The sequence below is a fragment of the Onychomys torridus genome, chromosome 18 (genome assembly GCF_903995425.1).
Source record: "Onychomys torridus chromosome 18, mOncTor1.1, whole genome shotgun sequence".
Taxonomy (NCBI): Eukaryota; Metazoa; Chordata; class Mammalia; order Rodentia; family Cricetidae; genus Onychomys; species Onychomys torridus.
Genome location: NC_050460.1, coordinates 7145607 through 7169800, shown reverse-complemented (window position 1 = coordinate 7169800; position 24194 = coordinate 7145607). Strand labels below are relative to the sequence as shown.

Sequence of the window (24194 nt, the reverse complement as noted above, 5' to 3'; positions counted from 1 at the left end):
CCCAAGAAAAAGAGTAAATTGTCCTATTGATATATCACATTTCCAACAGGATAAAATTTCATAAATCTTCCTAAATGTTTGTTTCTCTGTTCTCTACAGACACATAATGCAATGGTCTTTTTGTAGTCCAAGTTTAATTAAAAATTTAAACTGGCGGGCTGGAGAGATGGCTCAGTGGTTAAGAGCATTGGCTGCTCTTCCACAGGTCCTGAGTTCGATTCCCAGCAACCACATGGTGGCTCACAACCATCTGTAATGAGGTCTGGCGCCCTCTTCTGGACTGCAGGAATATCAGATGCAGATAGAACACTCATACCTAAAAAAAAAAAAAAATTAAAACTGTCTTTGGAGTTGGAGCATGGCTCTCTCCTTCTCTAAACACAAGCATGTTATTAAAAGAAAATTCAGAGTCTCTGGTCATATCAGAAGAGCCACCTGGTATGGGACAGAAGAAAGCCAAAATTGAGGGACTATTATTGTCACAAATCTCTTACCCCTCAAATTTATTTTGACTTTTTAAAACATTTCTTTAGGTATAGTACTATCTTAAAATTTAAACTCTTTGTTTTGATATTAATGATGTTTAAATTTCTATATTGAACAATAAACTTCCCTAACAGTGATCTCTGAAGTCTCCAAAAAGATGATGGGGCCCCACAGTAATGATTCCACCTGGACTATAGTAATGCCACTAAGCTGACAAACAGCATCTAAAGATCAACTTTGGACTACAAACTGCTCAGGACAGTACCGAGATGGCTGGCTGAAATGATTCAGCCTCACAGACTACTCTAGCCAGGACTTGATACAAGCCCTGCACTTTCCCATTACACAGAGACTGGACAATAAATAATACAGCTACCTCTCCCAGGATTTGACAATTATCCTAATTCTTTCAGGGTCCCCTAAAGATGCCTTCACCACCAGACAGCAGGAAGTAATTTTAAGAACACGATGCCCATATTCCCAAGAGGTGGGGTGGTTGGTTTTTGGTTGTTCAGTGGATTATGGATATTTGACATTGTTTAGGGGGTTGGTTACAAATTGTTATTGGTAATGGTCAGGAAAAAAGGTGAACAAAGGAAATTAGATTCAGGGATCTCATTCTAAAAAGAAAAAGGGGAGATATAGAGATAGGGTAAAAGGGTAGATTATTGAATTTGCTTTTAAAAAGCAACTGCTAGTTTTAAATAATTACATTGGTTTGGATTTTTGTATATTGATACAAATTTGAGGTTATTTTTGTTATACTATAAATATGTTACAGAAATGATAGGATAAAAAGGCAGATTATTGAATCTACTTTTAAACTAAAATAGTAACTACTACTTTTAAAATTTTTACACTGATATGGATTTTTATACACTGATACAATTTTTTTTGTAACAACCTACTGTACATATGTTACTACTCTTGTTTAAGGTATTGTACCTATACAGCTGATTTAACAATGTAATGTAAATTTTTAGTCACTGAAAGTTATTATTATAAACCATTTAGGATAATAAAGAAACGCAGGTTAGTAATTAATCATCTATTAAAATCAAACTTGTAGTCAGGTTAAGTATGTTTTCAAGGTCAAACAGAGATATATTTTAGATAGGCAAGTGGTCTTCAAACACTTCAGAGATCTACAGAATATGGCATTTAAAAATGTTTTAATAACACAGTTTTTTATTTTATTTTATTTTATTTTATTTTATTTTATTTTATGACAATGAGACATGTATGCTCCTAGCAGCACTAAAAAAGTTCACTTTTCTTTGTGGCAAAGGTTAGCTACTGGGAAAGAAAGTGCCCTTGCCTTGACTACTGACAGTATGCTATCCAAATGGGACAAGCAGGACATAAAAGAAAGTGACTGCCAAATTTTGCCAAGATAAGATGGGACAGTCGTTCAAAAATCCTGCTTCACAGAAAAGTCTGTCAGATATGCTAGGCCTGTAGGCTAAAGATGGATGCTCCAACATTGCAGAGGAACCTTGGGTGACTGTCCGGTTAGGCAGCTGTTTCTGTCATTTCTTATTTTTGGAAGTTGTTTACTCTATACACCCTGTTTATTCAGGTAATATTATTTCCTTCTCAGGTCTCTGATGGAGTTGAAGACTAGTTATAGTCATAGTTTTCCTTGTTACTACATTCAGAAAAGAAACTCACTAAAGAGGTGTAAAGTGTATAAGGTTGACAGACATAAAAGAATAATTTTGGGTTGGTAACACAAGTTAGGATAGAAAGTGAATTAGGTACAACACTTTGGACTCACCAAGATAGGATAGATAATGGAGTAATTTCTCTGAATTTGTCAAATGCTTATGGACTAGATGTTGTTAATGTAATTATTGTCTGTATATATTTTTATATAGTTATCATACTTATTGTATATAGTTTTTCTATGTTAGTTAAAAACTTTGCTTTTTATATAGACAAAAAGGAGGAAATGTGTGATTTTGTTTGTGTTCTGACAAATAAAGCTTGCGGATCTGAGGGCAGAGCTAGCCACTAGTTAACCATAGAGGCCAGGCAGTGGTGGCACAAGCCTTTAATCCCAGCATGTGGGAAGCTGACACCTTTAATCCCAGCACTCAGGAAGAGGAGACAGGAATATAAGGCAGTAGAGACAGGATCTCTGGCCCTTTCCATCTGAGGATTCATAGAGGTGAAAAGTCTCTTGTGGCTGCTGCTCTGCTTCTTTGATCTTTCAAGGTTATTACTCTGATATTTGACCCTTGGTTTTTATTGATAAGACTCATTAGGCTCACACTTCAGATCCTTGACAGGCATGCCCAGAGCTCTATCTCTCAGGAAAGACTAGGCTCTGACAAGCTGACATGGAATACTGATCACCACAGACTGTAACGACTACATCTGCTGATACAGATACTATTTTTTGAGGTGGAAAATTTTTCACCAAATGTTAAGTTAAAAAAAATACTAAGGCAGGGTGTGAGGTGGATGCAGGAAGATCAGGAGTTCAAGGTCATCCTTAGCTCCTGAGCAAGTTTGAGAACAGGCAGGGCTGTGAGAGACTGTGTTTCAACGAATTATATAACCACCAACCAACCAACCAACCAACCAACCAACCAACCAACCAACCAACCAACCAACCAACCAACCAACCAACCAACCAACCAACCAACCAACCAACCAACCAACCAACCAACCAACCAACCAACCAACCAACCAACCAACCAACCAACCAACCAACCAACCAACCAACCAACCAACCAACCAACCAACCAACCAACCAACCAATTTTGACTGGCTGACTGACTGGCTCAATTAGAAAACACATTCAGCAAGCCAGGCGTGATGTCACATGTTTGGAACCCTAGCTTGAGAGATGGAGACCAGAGGATGAAGGAGTTCAAGGATAACTTTGGCTGCATAGTGAGTTTGAGGCCAAAATGTATTGCTTTAAGATCCTGTTTCAAGACAAAACAAAACAAAAATAAAATAAACAAAACACATCATCCAGAGAATACATTTGGAGTTGGGTGTGGTGGCATACACCTGAAATCCCAGCACACGGGGGGCTGAGGTAGGAAGATCCCAGGTTCCATGTCAGGCTGGTTTGGGCTGCATAGTGAAACCCTCAGAACTCACTCCACCTCCAAAACAAAGCATGCACAGTTCAATTTCCAGACAGGAAAAGTTGGTGGGTCCCCGTGAGTGGGAGAAGACACAGAAATGTCAACGGTCAGTTACATTGAGAGCTATTGCAGGAGTTTTTCTTCGTGATCTAATTTTATCCCAGTGTATGTTTGGGGTAGTAGTTCTTTATTTTTTTTTTAAGAAATGCAAACTAAGATATTTCAGGAAATGAAAGAACAATGCCCAGCCAGAGGAAGAGGCAGAAATCAGTGGGAGCTGCTTCTCTAGACTGTCCTGTCACTAAATTTAGCACTGGCCAGGCAGCTTAAGGAAGGGGGCCACACGCAGGTCACCTTGTTGTCACCTTGTTTTGTGAGGGTCTTAATTTTTTAAAATTCTATTTGTTTATTTTGAGTGAGAGAATGTGGAGGTCAGAGGACAACCTGTAGGAGTCGGTTCTCTCCTTCCACCATGTGGGTGCTAAGCATTGAACTCAGTGTCAGGCTTGGTGGCAAGTGCCTAGCCACAGAACCCTCTTGGTGGCCCTCACCGAAGCTTAAGGAGAGAGCCTCCAAGTGCTTTCTCCCTTTGATAATCAATCACTCTTGGAAACTTCAGAGCTGACACTCTAAGGAGATGCTCTACATACATTCTGACTGGTTGCCAAGCACCCTTCCCTCTGTGGTACCTGGACTCCGCTATAGCAGGCTGAGAGCCGGGTGGGTGCTGTCTTCTCTTCCTGTCGTACCTCTCTGGTTCCTCAGATCTGGAATCCCATTCCATACTAGTCCTTCCAGTTCTCCAGTCTGGCTCAAGTACTGCCACTCTTCAGTTCTGTTCGAGCAACATTTTTCTTTGTGCATGTGTTCTTATGTGTGTGGACAGATACTCATGTGTGCACTGTGTGTGCGTGTGGAGTTCATTGTGTGTGCGTGTGGAGTTCATTGTGTGTGTGCGCACACGTGCAGGTGCATATGTGCATGAGTGTTTGCAGGCCCCACAAGCCACAGCACTTGAGAGGATTTGTGGGAGTCAGTGTCTCCTTCCACCAGTGGGTTTCAGGGATCCAACTCAGGTGATCAGAGTTGTAGCAAGCACCTTTATAGACCAAGCCATCCCATCAGCCTCCTACCTTCTTACAGTTTCAGACAGGATCCTTCACTGAACTTGGAGCTCACCTGGTTTGACTGGCTGGCTAGAGAACCCCAAGGATCCTCCTGTCTCTGCCCTACCCCTGAGAGACTGTGGTTATAAACAACGTCTTGCTCTTTATGTGTGTACTGAGCGTCCAAACTCAGGTCTTCACGCTTGCACAGCAAACACTTCGCTGGTGGAACTAACTCCCTAGTGCCCAAACCAACCTCTCTTTGTGATCCTAGCACACTGGGGACCCTCGAGGACAGTTCAGCACACATATCCCCTCACCAGTGCTCCAGGTGTGACTCCATCATCAGACCAGAATCCTTGTGTAAACTGTGCTTGTCACCCACACAGTAAGGGAGCCTGAAGGCCATGGTGAATCCTTTGTCCCAGTTGGCCCTGGATATCTCCCATTTTAGTCTGAAAGTCCCACAGCCAGAAAAAAATACTTAGTTTTGGCAAGATAGTAGGACAGCTGGGCTTGGTGGCATGTTCCTGTCACCCAGCTGCTTAGGAGGCTGAGACGAGAGGATCCCTTTGAGCCCAGAAATTTGAGACTACAGCTTGGGTAGCACAGCGTAAGCCTCTGGTAGTTTGAGTGAGAGCCCCCCACCCCTGCAGGCCTCTGCCGGCCCCCACCATCACACACCATAGGCCCATGTATCTGAACTCTTGACCCTCTGTTGGAGCCCTTGGTGGAGGAACCTTAACCTCCCGCACACTCATACCATAGGCCCACGTGTCTGAACATTTGGCCCTCTGTTGGAGGTGAGTCTGTAGATGTACTCAGTGACTAGTTATATGTAACTCTCAGTGCAAAGGGTCAGCAGAGTCACAAAGAAACCCCAACCTTCCCAATCACTGCCTTGGAAGTTTTTGAGGTGCAAACATGGTTCTTGCTACTTCAATACTCAGAAAGCTGAATTCACACATCCACCCTGGAAAAAAGAAAAACATAAAAAAAAAAAAACAAACCAAAAACCCACGACGAAGTTGAAACTAGAAAACAAATTAGCTTAATATCCCCTTTCATGACTCATGTGTGGGCCAACAGGCCTGTAGGTATTTATGTGATATTCTTGTGAAAAGCATCTTTCTAAATATAACACAAAAGGTAGAGAGCATAGGGGTAAAAACAGGTTAACTTTAACTACTAAAAATCCATTTGTAAAAAGTACAATTAAAATGAGACATGGGGAAAACCTTTGCTGCTTACATGATAGACATTTAGAGGAAGCCTTATATATAGGTCATGACCAAAAAGACATTGGGACAAGCCATAGAAGTACAAATGACAGCAAAATTGTGAAAAATTCTTTGTTTTGAGTGGGCAAATAGAAGTAAATTAATAAAAAAGCTCTGCTCCTTTAAAATTGTTTTTATTTTAATTTATGTATATGGATGTTTTGCTTGGTGTGTGTGTGTGTGTGTGTGTGTGTGTGTGTGTGTGTGTATGCACCATGTGTGTGCAGTACTCAAGGAGGCCAGAAGATGGCATCAGCTTTTCTGCAGCTGGAGTTATGCAGGATTGTGAGCTACCATACAGGTGTTGGGAATGAACCCAGGCTCTCTGGAGGAGGAGTTGGTACTCTTCGTTGCTGAGCTCTCTCCAGGCTCCTCCCCTTTAAGTTTAATGTAAGCAATCCAATGCCCTGTACTGGTGGGAGTAGCAGGAGTAAGCCTGGCTGTCATTGGAAACACGGACCCTATCAATGTGAGTAGTTATTGATCCAGTAAATTATGCTGAAGTGATATAGAAATGTGCTTTAGGGGAACAATCAGAGATCTGTGCAAATGTCTTTCCTCCTCTAATTATGTCCAGAGGCGTTTTAGCTGTTGTAGTTAAAAGGAAGAAATAAATGAAGTGACTGAACATTTAGCTCCAGAGAACCAGCTAAATAAATGAGAATAGCCTGTCTTAATAGGCTCAAATGCAGTGTTTTCAGAAGAAAGACAGAGCTGGGAGATGCCTCCATTAGTCAAGAGCCTGCTGTGCAGTGCAACTGTGAGGACCTGGGTTTGGACCCTAGCACACGTAAAAGCTGGAGGAACATTTGTAACAGGGGGCGGGACACGGATCTAAGTGGATCCCAGGGACTCAGTGAGAGACGCTGTCTCAAAGCTAAAGCAGTCAATATAGAAAAACATTTGCCATTGACCTCTGACCTCCACATATATACACAGGAGCTGGCACACACACACAGTATACACACGCACTGACTGTTTGTTTATTTATTTTTTTTCAAGACAGGGTTTCTCTGTGGAGCCCTGGCTGTCCTGGAACTTGCTATGTAGACCAGGTTAGCCTTGAACTCAGAGATCCACCTGCCTCTACCTCCTGAGGGTTGGTATTAAAGGCATACAGCACCATGCCCAGCTACATAGTGACTTAAAAAAAAGGTAAGGAAGAAAGGAAAAGAAAGAAAGAGTTTCCCAGCATGCTATTACACACCTATAATTCCAGCACAAGGAAGGCAGAGGCAGGAGGATCAGAAGTTCAAGGTCATCTTTGAACTTCATAGGGCATTCAAGGCTAGCCTGGGCTACATGAGACACTGTCTTGAAAAGCATAGCAGGTGCTAGTGGGATCGATGTCTCAGATGTTAAGAGCATTTGCTGCTCTTCCAGGGGACCAGAGTTCAGTTCCCAGCTAGTCAAGAGGCTCATGGTCATTTCTAACTCCAGTACCGGTGGAAACACACCCTCTTCTGGCCTCTGCAGGCACTGAACACACATGATGACTACATACACACAGGCAAACATTCATACATATAAAATACAGAAATCTTAAAAAAAAAAAAAAAGAAAGTTCATACTTTGTATTTTTAGAAAATGTCTGCACCCTATATATGAACCAGCATCCAAAGCAGGCTCGCTCCTGCAGTGTCCTTAAGAGAAAAGAAAAGCAAGCAAAGGAAACTGCATGATAACAAAAACAGAAAAATCATCTAAACACCACCAGCAAAGGCACTGGTAAATAAACCATGCTTTAGAGAGAGCCACATCAGCAGAGCCCAGTGACAGCCACAGAGCTCCATTGTGTGTGACCCTGTCAGGTTTATGGTCCTGAATCTCACTTTCCTCATTAGTGATAAGGACAATGGTATCCACCCACAGAACAGTTATGAGGATTTAAGACAATGATTTATTTATTATACTTTTAAATGTGTATAGGTGCTTTGCCTGCATGATGTAAGTGTACCATGCGCCTGTCCTGGTGCCCAAGGAGGTCAGAAGAGGGCATTGGATTCTTGGAACTGGAGTTACAAGACAGTTGTGAGCCCCCATATGGGTGCTAGGAATTGAACCCTGGCCCTCTGGAAAAGCAGCAACCGTGCTCTTAACCACGGTGCTGTCTCTTCAGAGTCTAGACAGGATATAAATAAACTCTTCCAACTGGGTGTGTATGTGTTGGGGGGTGGTGTTAATACAGGACTCTTTGCAGAGCTGAGGGTAAGGCTGGGGCAAGGCTAGCCTGTCCCGTGGCGGAAGGGCACCAGGGACAGTGTGAGGGAGCACACAGGAAATGGGTAGACAGAGGAAAGCAGGAGAGGGAAGGGAGGAGGGGGAGGAGAGAGAAAGGAGAGGGAGGGAAAAAGGAGAAGGGGTAGAAGAAAAGGGAGAGGGCAGGGAGGGCAGAAGAAGGGAGGGGAGGAGAGGGGAGGGGAACAGGGAGAGAAGGGGAGGCGAGCCCTGCCTTCTGCCTCAGCCTCCTTCTCAGACGTCTGTTCTCAGATGGCCATGGCCGCACTGGTCGGGCAGCCTGAACTCATGGCTCCAGCTGCTTACCTTTGTTTTCTTATTCCAGGGTTGACAGGGTTCTGCCTCGCTTTGGAGCTGGCTCAGATCCGCCTCCTGGGCCTGTCCCAGTGGAAACAGGGGCCAGAGGCCAAACCAGACTGGCCAGTCCGGTCCAGTCCAGGTCTGCGCTCATGCCAGGACCACAAATGTTGCCCTGGCTAAAGCAGATCACGTGGCTGAACCTAAAATAAATAAATATGGAAGATATTTACATTCCACGAACTCTAGCAGCAAATCCTCGTGCAGGGAGAGAGGGAAAGGCAGAGCTGGAACAATATTCCTTCTAGAACGTCTTGGACAAACTTGAGGTCGGCAGAGGCTACGAGCCGGCTCCTCCAAGCAGTTTGGAGAGCTTGGCCTGGGGGTCACACATCAGGGCAGGGTGGGAAGAGGGGCCTCTAGAGACAGAGAAACTGGTACAAGGTCATGAGTTAGTACTTTTGGGTTTGGGTAGTGACTGGTACATAAAAAATATCACATAAATGTTTTTGTTTGTTGTTTTGATGAGACAGGGTGTCACCACACTGGCTGGCCTAGAACTCACTATGTAGACCAGGCTGGCAGTGAACTCATAAAGATCCGCCTGCCTCTGCCTCCCAAGTGATGGGATTAAAAGCATGCACCCCCAGGTTGGGCATCCTGTTAATTACACCTGAAATTTCAGCCCTTGGGAGAGCAATGGCCGGAATCATAGGAGTCAGAGTTATCCTCAGGTACAAAATGAGTTTGAAGCCAGCTCTGGCTACTTGAGACCTTACCTCAAAAAAGAAAACAAAACAAAACAAACAAACAAACAAAAAATTAAAATATTTATAACAAACTATTCAATGAAAGCAGGCATGGAACAGGTAAAAACTGTAATATAATTTAAAAATACAATGTACAATATAGAAAGGCTGCAAAGAAATTGAGCAAAATGCTCTTTAAACTCGGCATGGTGGCGCATGTCTTTAATCCCAGCCCCTGGGAGGCAGAGACAGGCAGATCTCTTCAAGTTCGAGGCCAGCCTGGTCTACAGAGCGAGTTCTAGGACAGCCAGGGCTGCACAGAGAGACCTAATCTCAAAAAGCCAATAAAATAAAAATAAATACCCCCCCCAACCCAAAACATTTTTGCTGTGGCCCAGAGGTAAAATCATGGGGTGTTTTCCTTCCTGTGGTTTGCTTTAGGAGGGATCGCCCCATCTGACCTCTCAGGTTGAATACCGAACAGCACCAAGAGGTCCGTTTGCTCCTCTTTGCCTCTCTGAGCTGCCCAGCCTCCTTGGCTGCCGGCTGCATCTTCAACACACCTGCATGGCACTCACGGGACCAGATAGATAGAAGCATCTCTAAGGACTGCAAGCTGATTTAGAGTCAAAGACAGGGGAAGCTGACCAGTCTTGCTGCTTTTGTTAATGGTAATGGCGAGGTGTCACTTCTGGACTTGGAAGCGGCGCTGAAGGTCTGCCCACAGTCACGGGGCAAAACTGCAGAACTGAAATGTATTGGTTTACAAGAGCCTAATAAATAAACAGATTTGGCATGAATGTGTTAGATTTTAGGTTTTAGAAACCTTGAGGTATATTTTATATACCAGAAAATTACAGAACCGTTGGATCACAAATGCCAGATGGAACAATAAAATGTTTGCATTAAACTCACCTTGGGTGCCCACTTTGGCAGCACATGTACTAAAATTGAAATTATGCAGAGAAGATTAGCATGAACCCTGCACAGGGATGCCACACAAATTTGTGAGTTGTTCCATGCTATGAGGGTGACCCTAGTGAAGACTCCTAGTAACTGAGGATACACAGCCTGAACCATCTATCTGTCTTCTGGAAGCAGGCAAGGCTTCCAGTGGATGGACTGGGACACCAACCCAGCCACAAAACCATCGACCTATAATTTGCCCTGCCTGCAAGATGTGCTGGGGTAATGGTGGAGCAGAACCTGTGGGAGTGGCCAACCATTGACTGGTCCGACCTGAGGCCCACACCATGAGAGGGAGCCCATGCCTGACGCTGCCTGGAGGACCAGGAACCAGAGGCTGGACAGCCCAGAGACCTAGGATAGAACCAAACACAACTGCCAAAAAAACAAAAAGCAAAACAAAACAATGAAGTGATTTCTAATGATAACTCTGGTATAATCATAGATTGGCATCTAGCCCAATCATCATCAGAGAGGCCTCATCCAGCAACCAATGGAAAAAGATGCAGAGACCCACAGCCAAACATTAGGCCAAGCTAGGGGAACCCCATGGAGGAGGGGGAGGAGTGGTTGTAGGGACCGGAGAGGTCAAGGACACCACATGAACATGGCTCACAGAATCAACTAAGCAGGGCCATAGGTGCTCACAGAGACTGAGGCAATCAATCAAGGAGCCTGAGCTAGTTTCTCTACATAGATGTTATGGTTGTGTAGCTTGGTGTCTTGTGGGACACTAACAGTGAGAGTGGGGGTATCACTGACTCTTGCCTGCTCTTGGGTCCCTTTTCCTCCTCCTGGGTTGCCTTATCCAGCCTTGATGTGAGGGCTTGTGCCAAATCTTATTGCAACTTGTTATTCTGTATTTGGTTGATTTCCATAAGAGGCCTGCTCTTTTCTGAAGGGAAACAGAGGAAGAGTGGATCCGGGGAGAGGCAAGATGAGGTGCAGGAGGGACTGGAAGGAGGGGAAGGAGAGAAAACTTCAGAAGGGAAGAAGAAATACATGAGAAAAGAATAGAAACAAACAAACAAACTCACCCCAGGGGGCATTTAAAATAAGAAGATAAAGGCTCAGCTGGTAAAGTGTGTGTCATGCAAGCGTGGGGACTTGAGTTCAAGCCCAGAACCCAAGTGATAATGAAGCCAGGCATGGTAGCAGGCATTGGTAGGTGGAAGCAGGTGGATTCCTGGGGCTTGCTGGCCCAACCAACCAGTCTAGTCTACGTGACAAGTTCCAGGCCAGTGAGACCTTGCCTCACAAAACAAAGTCAAAAGGTTGGAGGCATAGCGGGCACCTGCTGCCCTCCCAGAGGGCCTTCCTTTCCTTCACCCATCTCTCTTTCTTTCTGTTGTTTTTGTACTTGAGATGCGTACATACAGAGACATAAATAAAGACAAAAATAAATCTTTAAACACACACACACAACAACACCACACTGAGGTGGGCAGTTCATAAGGAATGAGCCTTCCTGCATACTTGCACACTTGTACATTTTCTTCTTCTTTTTTAAAAATAATTTATTTTTGTTCTATGTGCATTGGTGTTTTGCCTGCATGTAAGTCTGTGTGAAGGTGTCAGATCTTGGAGTTACAGACAGTTGTGAGCTGCCATGTGGCTGCTGGGAATTGAACCCGGGTCCTCTGGAAGAACGGCCAGTTCTCTTAACTGCTGAGCCATCTCTCTGGTCCTGTACACACACTTTTATATGCATGCATACATGAATTACATCCAGCTCAGTCAGTCCTGAGTCTTCTGCCTCCACGGTTCTTATCTGTGAGACAGAAAATATCCTACAACCTAAGCTCCTGTAGTTGGATGTTTTGTTCTTTGCGGCCTGTGTCAAGTCTCTGTCCCTTGGAGCCCCTCCTTTCCTTATGGCACCCCTCTGGGTGCCCACAACCCACCCCACACACCTCTAGTTTAGACTCCTGCATGGAGTCGAATGGTCCTTTAGGTGACTCACTTAGGAGAGCATCCAAATTAGTCATGGACTGTCCTTCACTCTGGTTCCACTAGCCCCACTCTTGGGGTCTGACATCAAAGTAGTAGTTCATTTGGTGCCAGGAATCTGCTTGAGACTGGTCTGGGAGGGGGGAGGGAGGAGTGGGCTAGCTAGCTCAGTGTATACACACACACACACCCCTTGTCAGTCCCCAGCCTGTCAGAAAAGGCTAAGGAGGAGGGGAGAGGGGCATCCTCAGGGAACACTGCCTAACCCTGCTCTGAAGATCTCAAGTCGCTTTGTAAGAGAAAAGGGGCCTTCCTTCCTTCCTTCCTTCCTTCCTTCCTTCCTTCCTTCCTTTCTTTCTTTTTTTCTTTCTTTCTTCTCTTTGTTGCCCTGGCTGTCCTGAAACTCTGTAGACCAGGCTGGCCTCCAACTCAAGAGATCTGCCTCCCTCTGCTTCCCAATGTGTGCACCACCACTGCCTGGCAAAAATTGGCCCTTCTTGACTGAACTTGCCCAATTTGAGAACTTAAGATTTTTTAAAGAAAATTTCTGCCCCCCATCCCCCTTTTGTTTTGCTGTTTTGGTTCTTGAAACACGGTCTCATGTATTCCAGGTTGGCCTTGAACTTGCCATGCAGCCAAGCATAACCTTAAACTCCTGATCCTCCTGCCTCAGCTCCACCTTCTAAGTGCACGAGTCACCACACCTGGCTGAGGATTTTCTACTCTTTTTTAAAAAAAGATTTATTTTATTTTTAGTGTGTGTGTCTATGGGTGTTCATGCAAATGTACATGGGGGTGTCCATAGAGGTATCAGATTCTCTAGAGGGAGGGCTACAGGTGAGCCTTCCGACAAAGAGGCCTGACCTAACGTCAGTGCAGCAGCAGGCTAACAGCTGGGACCAGGAAAAGCCACAAACTGCACCCTTCAGGGAACCAATCAGCATTGAGACAAACAAGTACTAGATGCTCTAGATGCTCTAGAACATAGAGGATAGCTCACATCACTTGTATATGAGTTGCCAGTCTCCTTGCGGCAACGCCAGTACCAATCCCTGTTTGACAAGACTTCTGTTACCTCACCCCTGCCAAATCAGGAGCTCAACCTCCATCTGAATCCAGAATTCCCTTACCCCCCCCCCCATCCTTCTTAAAAACACTGCCATAACTAAGCTCAGTGCTCTCCCTGATCCAACCGCTCTGTCGAATGGACAGGAAGCCCAAGCTTAAGCTTTCAATAAATGCTCTTTGCATTTGCATATGAACTCGGACTCCTGGTGATCTCTGGGGGGCTCATGACACCAACATGGGTGCTGGGAACTGAATTTGGGTCTTCTGAAATTGCTCCTCAGCTGAAGGAGTTTCTCCTCTCCTCCTCTTCTTCTGCCCCCCCCCCCATGTTTTTTTGGAGATTAAAATGTTGGCTGCATTACAAAGCTCAGTTGGAGGGTGTAGGAAAGTCAGATGAGTGTATTAGGAGTTGGAGGGAAGAGGGGACACAGATATACAGGCTCGAACTCCCACACCCTGTCACCTGCTCCTCTGAATTCCTTAGGCACCTTCTACTTTTCTTTACCTTCTTTTATCCTTGAGAGGACACAGCATTTACTCATCACTCTATGGTTAAAACCCTTGCTTTCTCATAGTGGAAGGGACACAGCTCTGAACCAGATGAGGCATATGGCTCATGTTTGATGGTTGACGTGGGTACTTTCAATACAAAATTCCAAGGTGGTAGCTGGAATTCTCAGCAGAAACAGGCAAATTCTAAGTTTGAAGTATAGAGCCTCTAGTCCGACTGGATAGTGCTATTGTCCGAGGTCAACTATCCCATTGTGAGGAAGGCCAGTCCAGTGAAATGCAAGTTTAAGTGTGTGTTTACATGGTAGAGCATCCAACCCTTACTGTTCCAAACCTGCTTTCAATGCCCTGCCTCAAAGGAGGGTGTCCCAGGGCATGGGTGTTACTCTGTATTGCTAGGCCGCCCGGGGAGAAAGCTGTATCTGACACCATTCAATTATGGCATGTTGAGCTCTGTTTTACTGTCCTGCCCACAAGGCTGCTGTTTGTAAGGAGTAAGATGGAAGGCATACTTCCCAGGCCCTAGTCAGACACAGTAGAGCTGCAGATCCCCAAGCAGGGACTCCTCAAGCCCTGTGGCTCTATCACTACACACTTCTCCAGCTCAGGCTGAAACAGGAAGCAGTGAGTGAGGCCAAGATTGAGGTGGGTAGAAGTCTGTGAACATGGCCGTTTCCAGGTTCTGTAGAGTGAATGGACTCCCCCAGGCTCTATTCTGCCAGTCGGAGACTTGGCTTCTTCATTCTTCCCAGCTTCAAGCTGCTTTGTGCACCAGAGTACATCAGCACACCTGTCCAGCCCTTCTCCACGGCCCCAGAAGCTTCTTCATCACTAATCCTGGTCTGATCCGTCACCAGGCAAATGAATGGGCTCTCAGGGGACCGGGCCAGATTTCAGATGACTCAGTGTGGCCCATCCCACAGTGAGCCAAGCAGCTCAGGGCAGACTGTGTATGAATGACCACGAGCTAGCAAGATCAGCCTCATGATAGAATATTCTATGGTAGATACAATAGCAACAAGATGAACACCCTTAAAGACTAATTCTTTTGTGCCATGAAAGGGAAGTTTGAATAAATGGGCCCAGAGTCCAGTGACGTCCAACGGAGCCATGTGTCCCACCCTAACCCTCCTCTTCTATCTGCCTTTGGGGACAGACTGTGGAAGGAAGAGTGAGTCACTGTTTGGCCACGGCTCCTCTTCAGGATTTAATCCCTTAATGTAAAAGAGAATTAGGCAAGAGGATTAAGAGATTAAACAGGATTCATTACCAATTTCTTAAAAATTGAACTCTGGCTTAAAATAACCTAGGAGGAGCTGCAAGTGAGCAGGTGAGGGGCAAGGGCACATCATCCGGAACAGCAGATGCTCTGGTGGCTTCTTGATAAAATCAACATCCAGCAACAACATGTTTAACAAATGTCATTAATGTCTCTTCAGCCATGAAGGGAACTTACTGACCCACCGTGGGAGGGGATCAGCCTCATGGAGGTGCTCCAGTCCTGGGATGGGTTAGCCTGGGGTTTCTCCTCATCTGCTATAGGACTGGCCTCTTTCCCAGTGGTGACTCAGCTTTTCCAATCACTCCTGGGCCAAACTCAGGCTTGGTAAGCTCAGTTCATACTTGGGGGTAGGTTAAGAAAGACATTGAAAACCAAAGTGTGTGTGTGTGTGTGTGTGTGTGTGTGTGTGTGTGTGTGTGTATGAGTGTGTATGTATGTGAGTGTGTGTGTGTATGTATGTGTGAGAGTGTGTGTGTGTGTGTGTGTGTAAGAGAGAGGGAGAGAGAGAGAGAGACTATGTTGTCCAGGCACAGTGTGTGGGTGTCCAGGGAAGTCAGAAGAGAGCATCATCGAATCTGCTGGAGCTGGAGTAGCAAGCAGTTGTGAGCTGCTGGGAACCAAACCCAGGTCCTCGTGAAGAGTAACAAGTGCTGTTAGCCACTGAGACATCTCTCAAGCCTCTGTCCCCTTACTCTACACGATATAGCCTTAGTCTTTACGTAGGAGAATAGTGAGTGAAGATCTCTGAAATTTTCTGGTTAAAAATAAAATAGGGATGGCCTAGGCAGGGGGAACATGCACAGTCCTGCTTGTGTCCGCACTGCCCAGATGGGAGGAAGAAACCACAGGCCCACGTGGCACCGTGCAGTACCAGGCAGGCAGGTGCCATTATGATGAGCAAGTATATGGTGGAGTGTGGTGATGTACTGTTTTACCCAATAAAACTTACCTGGGCATCAGAGGACAGAGCCAGCCACTAGATTAGACATAGAGGTCAGGCAGTGGTGGCACACACCCTTAATCCTATCACTCGGAAGACAGAGCTGGATCTCTGTGAGTTCAAGGCCACACTGGGAACAGAGCCAGGCATGGTGGCACACGTCTTTAATACCAGCACTTGAGATCTCATGTCTTTGTTTGGGAAGGACACACACACCTTTAATCCCAGGAAGGTATATAAGGTGTGAGGAAACAGGACCTCACTCTCTTTAGATTGAAGGTTTTATGGAGGTGAGCTAGTGGCTGCAGCAGTTCAGTGAGTCCCATTCAGGTGAGGACTCAGAGGCTTTCAGGCTGAGGAAACAGCATCAGCCCAGGAGTTGGCGAGGTGAAGTTGACTGTGGCTTGCTCTGCTTCTCTGATCTTTCAGCTTTCACCCCAATATCCAGGTGTTTTTTATTAATAAGACTGTTTAGCAATTTGTGTTCCAGTGGAGAAATGGGAGAGAAGGAGAGGCAGAATGTTTCCTGCGCTGTGGAAAGAGGCAAAACTGAAGAAACAAAGGCAGTGAGGAACAGGCTGATGTGGGCGGCCTGCTTGCCACCCAGGGCGATGGTGACATCTGGCCCCTGGCTGTTGCCAAGGGTCACTTCTGGGTCTGTGGCCCTACACCAGCCAGGGTCTGTGTTGACATCCATGTCTTCAGTTACCACTGAAGGCTGAGTGGATGCCCAGGGTCTGGACAACTACCTGAGTCCATGTTCGTGTCAAGAGCCATGCTGCCACTGGGGCCAGGCTGATCTGAGTGGCCATGATGTCATCTGGACCTGAGCTGCTGCCAAGAGCCATGTCTGGGTCTGTGGTCCTACAACAGCCAGGGTCTGAGTTGATGTCCATGGCTCCCGTTACTACTGAGGGCCATGTGGATGCCAGGGTTTGGTCAGCCACCTGAGACCAGGTTGGTGCCCAAGGGCCATTCTGCCACTATAGCCATATGATCTGGGTGTTACCGGGGCCATGGTGACATCTGGACCCAAGCTGCTGCCAAGGGCCATGTGAGGGTTGGTGGTCCTGCTGCAGCTGGGGCCTGTGTTGATCTCTGTGGCCCGTGTTACCACAGAAATCCGAGGGCTGTACTGAGATAGCACCACCCTTCACTGGCCTTGGAAGAGCTGACCCTGCCCCTTGCCGGTCACTGTAGCGGAAGACCTGGCTCTGCCCCTCACTGGGGGTGGGGTGGGTGGTGGTGGTTCCAGCAGTCCTAGACTGACCAAATCAGCTACCATCCAGACAGACCCACATCCAGGGCTTTGAGTTGGCCCACCCAACATCTACCCATCTATGACCTGCCAGAGTGCTTGAAGGGAATGGTTCTCTAGAACCGTAGCTTCAGGATCTCCATGACTCAGGACAACAGCAGGGTATCAGAGAGTTTTGGTGAGGGGCCAGTATTGATGGTGTACCAGAAGCCAGAGGCCTTGAACCAACAACTCATTGCAATGAACATTGGCAAGTAAAGTTGAGTGGACTAAAGGGTAGACTGTGTGATGCACCACAGCTCCCAGTGCCACTAACACAAACGATGAGGTGATGGAGAGGCAGGAAAGATGGAGGAACGAAGTGATTTGTTTTTAATTAATTCTTTTTAAAATTTTCTTTTCGGGGGACACAATGGTGGTGAGGGGTAGATATGGAGGGACTGGTAAATGAACAGGATTGGGGTGTGAAGGGACACTCTGATAAGTCTTTTCCACCCTGATAGGCCTCTCCGTCAACACACCAAACCAAATCAGACTGAACTGGAAAAGCCCAGGTTTAATGAGTAAAGCATTTCTGGGTGATTCCTGGCCCCTCAAAGTGGAGACGGGGCTGAGAGACAGGAAGAACCACATGTCTGTTTTCTGGGATGCAGCTTATATACCCTGAGGGAGTGGTCTTGAGCCGCTCTGGGGGAGGAGCTGTGTTTGGCAGGCTTTGAAGGGGCGGGTTTGGGGAAAGAGATGGGGAGGGGAGTTGAGGTGGATCTTCCACCAGATCATTCCAGACTCTTTGGGTATAGGGATGCCAGGGTGCCAGGGGCTGAGGTGGGGCTCCCACCCAAACACACTCGAGCATGTGGCTATGGCAGGCCTTGCCCTTCTCCTCCATTCCCTCTGTCTTGCTGAAAACCATTAGGTTACATTCCTAAACCCAGCCCCCAAGGTCTATTCTCTTATTTGCCCACATCCTCATCCTGAGGTTGACCTCCAAGGTCCAGCTACCCAAGTATTGAAGTCCAGCAATCAGAAGCCCCCTTTGGCTCACCTAATTAACATGCCTGATTAACACCTCATCCTAACACAGGGTTTCCGATTTCACCTTTAAAATCACCAGTTGCCTATGTGCCCTGTCTGTCTCCTCTCCATCCAGAGGTAGTCTTTTTGTCATTGTCCCCCAACCCCCCAGACAAATATCCCTTCCCTACCCCCTTTTCCCTTCCCCTTCTCCCTCATCCTCTCCCTCCTGTCTTTGTCTCTTATTCCCTGACCTCTGTCCCTCCAGGGCAAATGGATCTCTTTTGTGCTGAGAACTTGGTCCTAAGTTGATACTCATCCCTTCAACATCCAGCTTCAGGCTTTTTAAAACCCACAGAATAAGGAAAATTTCTTTAGCCCTAGATCCATCTCAGAAAGGGCACTTCTACAGCTGGGCCTGGAGTTGGGGGCCTATGATCCTAGGACTTGGGAGGCTGAGGCAGGAGTACTGCAGGTCTGCTATCCCCAGTAACACTTGCAGAGAGAGAGGGAGTGAGAGAGAAGGAGGGAGGGAGGATTCATACTTGAGAGATTAACTGAAGCTATCTGGAGACAAAGTGCTTGCTGCCTTCCTCTCAGCCAGGCTTTCACTGGGAGGCCCTGTTTGGGCTTCCTGTGGGTGTATTCTGTCTAGAGTTAGAGTTTGGTACATTGTTGCCTTTCGAGCTGCAGGTTTTCTCTAGGAGTGATCTTGTATGTATGTGGGCTTCCTTTTGGTATATTGTATTTAGAGTCAGTTTGTAACATTCTTAAAAGGGCTCCAGGGAGTCTATGAACCCCTTGAGCCTACACCTCCTTTACGCCTTAGAGATCAACAAATTTGGAACATGCAGGAAATTTAGTTATTCATTTAGTTAGTTAGTTAAAAGATTTTTTTTCTGGTGTTTTGAGACAGGGTTTCTCTGTGTAGTTTTGGTGCCTGTCCTGGATCTCACTCTGTAGACCTGGCTGGTCTTGAATTCAGAGATCTGACCGGCTGTGCCTCCTAAGTGCTGGGATTAAAGGCATGTGCCACCACCAACTGGCCCAAATTTATTTTTGTAAAGCAGTTTTTGTGTGTGAGAGATCAAGTTCTTTCCAGCTTCTCAAAAAATTCTCTATGATAGCTGATGTCTTAAACCTTGAAAGCATTAAACCATAATGTAGTCAGAAAATCCATTACTATTTCCTGAGTAAATTATTTTCTCTGTGATCATTGATTTCCATTATTCTTGTGTAGTCCCACCCCACATAGATCTAGACTACTCTTGATCCCTTTCAATGAAGAAAACAGGTAGAAGTGATGGGTAGCCTTAGAACATTCTCCACTTTTGCTTTTTCTTGTTGATGTTTATTTTTTGGGGCAAGGTTTCTCTGTGTAGCCTTGGCTGTCCTGGAACCGGCTCTGTAGGCCAAGGTGGCTTTGAATTCAGAGACCCACCTGCCTCTGCCTCCTGACTCCTACATTTTTGAGAGCTATTTGCCGCTATGTGAAGTCCAGGTGGGCTGTTGCAAAGACCAGATTTTGGGGGAGAGGGAGAAGGGCTGAGGCTGTACAGAGAGTCCTGGATACTCAAGTGTCTCATCTGAGTGCGGCCTTGCCTATATTGCTGGCAGTGTACCAACAGGGCTGTCTGACCTTACCTATATTGCTGGCAGTGTACCAACAGGGCTGTCTGACCTTACCTATATTGCTGGCAGTGTACCAGTGTACCAACAAGGCTGTCTGGCCTTACCTATATTGCTGGCAGTGTACCAACAGGGCTGTCTGGCCTTACCTATATTGCTGGCAGTGTACCAACAGGGCTGTCTGGCCTTACCTATATTGCTGGCAGTGTACCAACAGGGCTGTCGTCTAGGGTGTTTCATGCAATAGGCTCCCAGGTGACTGCGGCCATATTCAGTGCACACCCAGCAGAAGAACCACCCAACAGTCAGCCTGTAGAACCCCTGAGGTAATGAAATAGTGTTGTTTTACATTCCTGAGTAGTGAGGTGGTTTGTTATATAGTATGGCTAATCAAACACTTCACATAGGAAGTCCAATTATTTCCATGAGTTAAAATGAAATATTAGAATGAAGCGATTAAAAATATGCACTTAGGGGTTGGGGATTTAGCTCAGTGGTAGAGTGCTTGCCTAGCAAGCACAAGGCCCTGGGTTCTATCCTCAGCTCCAAAAAAAAAAAAAAAATGCATTTATCTCACAGAACACCTGACCAGTAATAAGCCTTATGGAAGCAGTATTCGGACCACAATAGCACAGCACTTTACGCCCACTTAAGATGGGCATAATTCAAAAGACAAGTAAAAAGCATAGGCAAGGTTGTGCAGATAGGAATGCTCACAGACCGCCAATGGGAATGGAGAGTGGTGCTTCAGAAACAGTCTGATGGCCTTTCACAAGGAGACACATAGATGTACCTAATGCGTTTATCTTACATGTTCTAGTGTTAATAAAACTCGAGAGCCAGATAGTGGGGTGAAAACCTGATCGATCATAGAAGCATTGGAGAAGCGGCCAGTGACCTCTCTCTCTCTCCTCTCTCTCTCTGTCTCTCTCTCTCTCTCTCTCTCTCTCTCTCTCTCTCTCTCCTTGGTCCAAATGGCCTGCACATATGTCTAAGCCCCTTCCTACTACTTCCCATGTTTCTATGTATGTCATGGGCCCTCCAAAACCTCAATGGCTAATTTTGGTCAGCTAGTAGCTAGCTCTACCCTCTGATTCAAGGTAAACTTTACTGGCATAGTGGAGTGGCAATACAAACAATTCTCCCACAACACGCCCCCCTTTGTCTAAATAAAAAGGAAAGGTTTTAACTCTAACATAGTAAAACTATATACAATAAGAACAACTATCAAGTAAGAAATACATTCACAATAACCAGTCCATTAGTATTTGGCAAATTCAAAGAAAATACTCCATTATCTACTGTATCTTGGTGAGTCCAAAATTTTGTACCTGAGTTACTTTTTACCATAACTATGGAAAACTGTGAATATGACTATCTAATCTTTAACCCCATCAGAGATGCAAGAAGGGTATAATATTACCTGAGTAAACAGGAAGAGCAGAGCAAGCAACTTCCAAACTATAGAAATGACAGAAACAGCTGGCAGCCTGCACAGTCACCCAAAGTTTCTCTGCAACACTGGGGCATCCATCTTTGGCCTATGGGCCTAGAATATCTGACAGACTTTTTGTGAAGCAGGAATTTTTTAGGACTGTCCTGTCTTGTCTTGTCAAAGTTTGGCAATTACCTCCTTTTGTGCCCTGCTTGTCCAATTTGGACAGCACACTGTCAGCAATCGAGGCAAGGACATTTTCTTGCCCAGTGGCTAACTTTTGCCACAAATGAAAGCAAACTCCATATAGAGGTTCTTCGATGCCCATCATCCTCTTTTGAAGTAAATTGGTGCTGCCAGGAGCAGACATGTCTCACTGTTATGAAAAGCCTTATGTTATTAAAACATTTTAAAACTACCCTTTACCCTATCATTCATATATCCTTTGGGAGAGATGCCCCCACCCCTCACCACAGGTGAGTGTTAACTGACCCTGAGAGCATGGACATAGGGGAGCTGACTCCATCCCCTCACCTGAGGCAGGTGGCCCCGGTGGCCCTAGTGGTCAGTACTGATCAGCTCATGTACCACCCAGGCCCACAGCTGGGACTTTGGTTGGTCCATCCTAGCATCTATCCCATCTAGGACCTGATGGAGTGCCTGAAGGGACTGGTTCTGTGGAACAACACCTGAAGCATCTCCAAGACCGGGGAAGCTGCAGCATATACCCGAAGAGCTCTAGTGAGGATCTGGTGAGGATAGTGAGCCAGGAACCAGAGGCCTTGAACCAGACCAGTGACTCATTGCAATGAACATTTGCCAGTAAAGTTGATGGGACAAGGGGTAAACTATATGACACACAGAGGCCCCCAGTGCCACTAGGATGAATGAAGAGATGTCAGAGAGGCAGGAAAGAAGGAGAAGCAAAGATATTTTTCTGTTGTTGTTGTTTTGTTTTTCTCCTTGTGTGTGGGGACACTGCAGGGTGAGGGGAGGATATAAAGGGATTGGAAGGTGAGCAGAATTAGGGTGCATGATGTGAAATTCCCATAGAATCAATAAAGAAGTTAAATTTAAAAATAATGGAAGGGTTCCAGATATTGGTGTTCTTCATACAATGGGAAGAAGGATCCAATAAGTTCTTTTTATAAACTAAAATCTCTTACTTTTTGGATATTTCTTGCTGCTCTCTCCCAAGAAATGACTGCAAGCTCTTTTCCAATGTTCATTTTCTGCCCACAATGAGGCAATTTCAGCATTTGTAAAAGGTACCACAATTTCTGTTGAGTCTATTACTATTAGTTGATAAAGTCTCAATTTTCCTTTCAGAATTAATTCAGAAACCTGTTGTTGGTTGTTTTTGCTCTTTTGGGGTTCTGTCACCAAGCTCCCAAATAAATCACACATGGAGGCTTATTCTTACTTATGATTGCCCGGCCTTAGCTTGGCTTGTTTCTTGCCAGCTTTCCATAACTTTAATTATCCTGTCTACCCTTTGCCTCTGGGCTTTTCCCATTCTCTTTCTTCTGTAAATCTTACTCTTACTCTGTGGCCTGCTGTGTAGCTGGGTGGCTGGCCCCTGGAGTCCTCATCCTCTGGCTATTTCTTCTTTCCTCTCTCAGATTTCTCCTTCTATATATTCTCTCTGCCTGACAGCCCTGCCTATCCTTTGTTCTGCCTTGATATTGACCATTAAGTTCTTTATTAGACTACCATGTGTTTTAGACAGTCACAGTAACACAGCTTCACAGACTTAAACAAATGCAACATAAACAAAAGTAACACACCTTAAAATAATATTCTACAACAGAAACTTTTTCTACATAGGTCTTTAAATTTTTACTGTTTGTGTGGTTAAATTATCCATTCTAAGATATTATCTTCTCTCTGCATAAGAATTTCTGTAGGATAATGTATAGAAGGTAAAATAACCAGAATAATATCAAGCTTTGGATCCAACTAATTCACACATGCATCCTGTAATTTCTTTTCTACCAAAGCCAATTCTCTCTCAGCCTAAACTGATAGTTTTCTTGGATTATTAAGTCCTTATCACCTTGTTAGGCTTGAAATAAATTACTTAGTTCTTGAGTTGTTAATTTGATTGTGGGCCTTAGCCAGTTAATATCTCACAGCAATTTTTGAAAATCATTAAGTGTTAGTAATTGATCTCTCTTGATTTGTACTTTCTGTGGTTGAATTTTTCTGTAAACCTATTTTATATCCTAGAATAAATTAATAGAATCGTCTCTTTGTATTTTTTCAGGAGCAATTTATAATCCCTAACAAGGCAAAATTCTCTTTACCTCATGAAATGTTTTTTCTAAGGTATTTGAGTCTAAATTAGCTGGTAAGATATCATCCATACAATGGTATGTTATAGATTGAGGAAACTGTTTACAAATTATTTCCAATGGTTATTGTACGAAATACTAACACAAAGTAGGACTTTTAAACATTTCCTGTGGAAGGATTTTCCACTGATACCTTTTTACAGGCTGGGAATTATTATAAGTAGGCACTGTGAAGTCAAATTTTTCTCTGTCCTGTTCTTGTAAACATATACTGAAGAAACAGTCTTAAATCAATCACTATAGTAGACCATCCTTTAGGTAATAGGAAAAGCAAGAGAATTCCAGTCTATAAAGAGCCCATTGGTTGCATCACCTTATTAATAGCTCTTAGATCTGTTACCATTCTCCATTTTCCAGATTTCTTTTTAATGACAAATATAGGAGAATCCAAGGACTGGTGATTCTTCAATATATTGAGCATTTAGCTGCTTCTGTACCAAGTGTTCTAAGACCTGTAATTTTTCTGATGTCAAAGGCCATTGTTCCCCCGACAGGTTTGTCAGTTAAAGGTAGGGCTGTTGGTACCTT

General features: G+C 45.1%; 1 non-coding gene across 1 annotated transcript; it reads left to right on the top strand.

Moving 5' to 3' along the window:
• The first annotated feature begins 10180 nt into the window (after positions 1–10180).
• On the top strand, positions 10181–10287 carry LOC118570133. Its single transcript, XR_004943131.1, has one exon. It is a non-coding gene; the product is annotated as a U6 spliceosomal RNA (small nuclear RNA).
• Positions 10288–24194: the final 13907 nt, after the last annotated feature.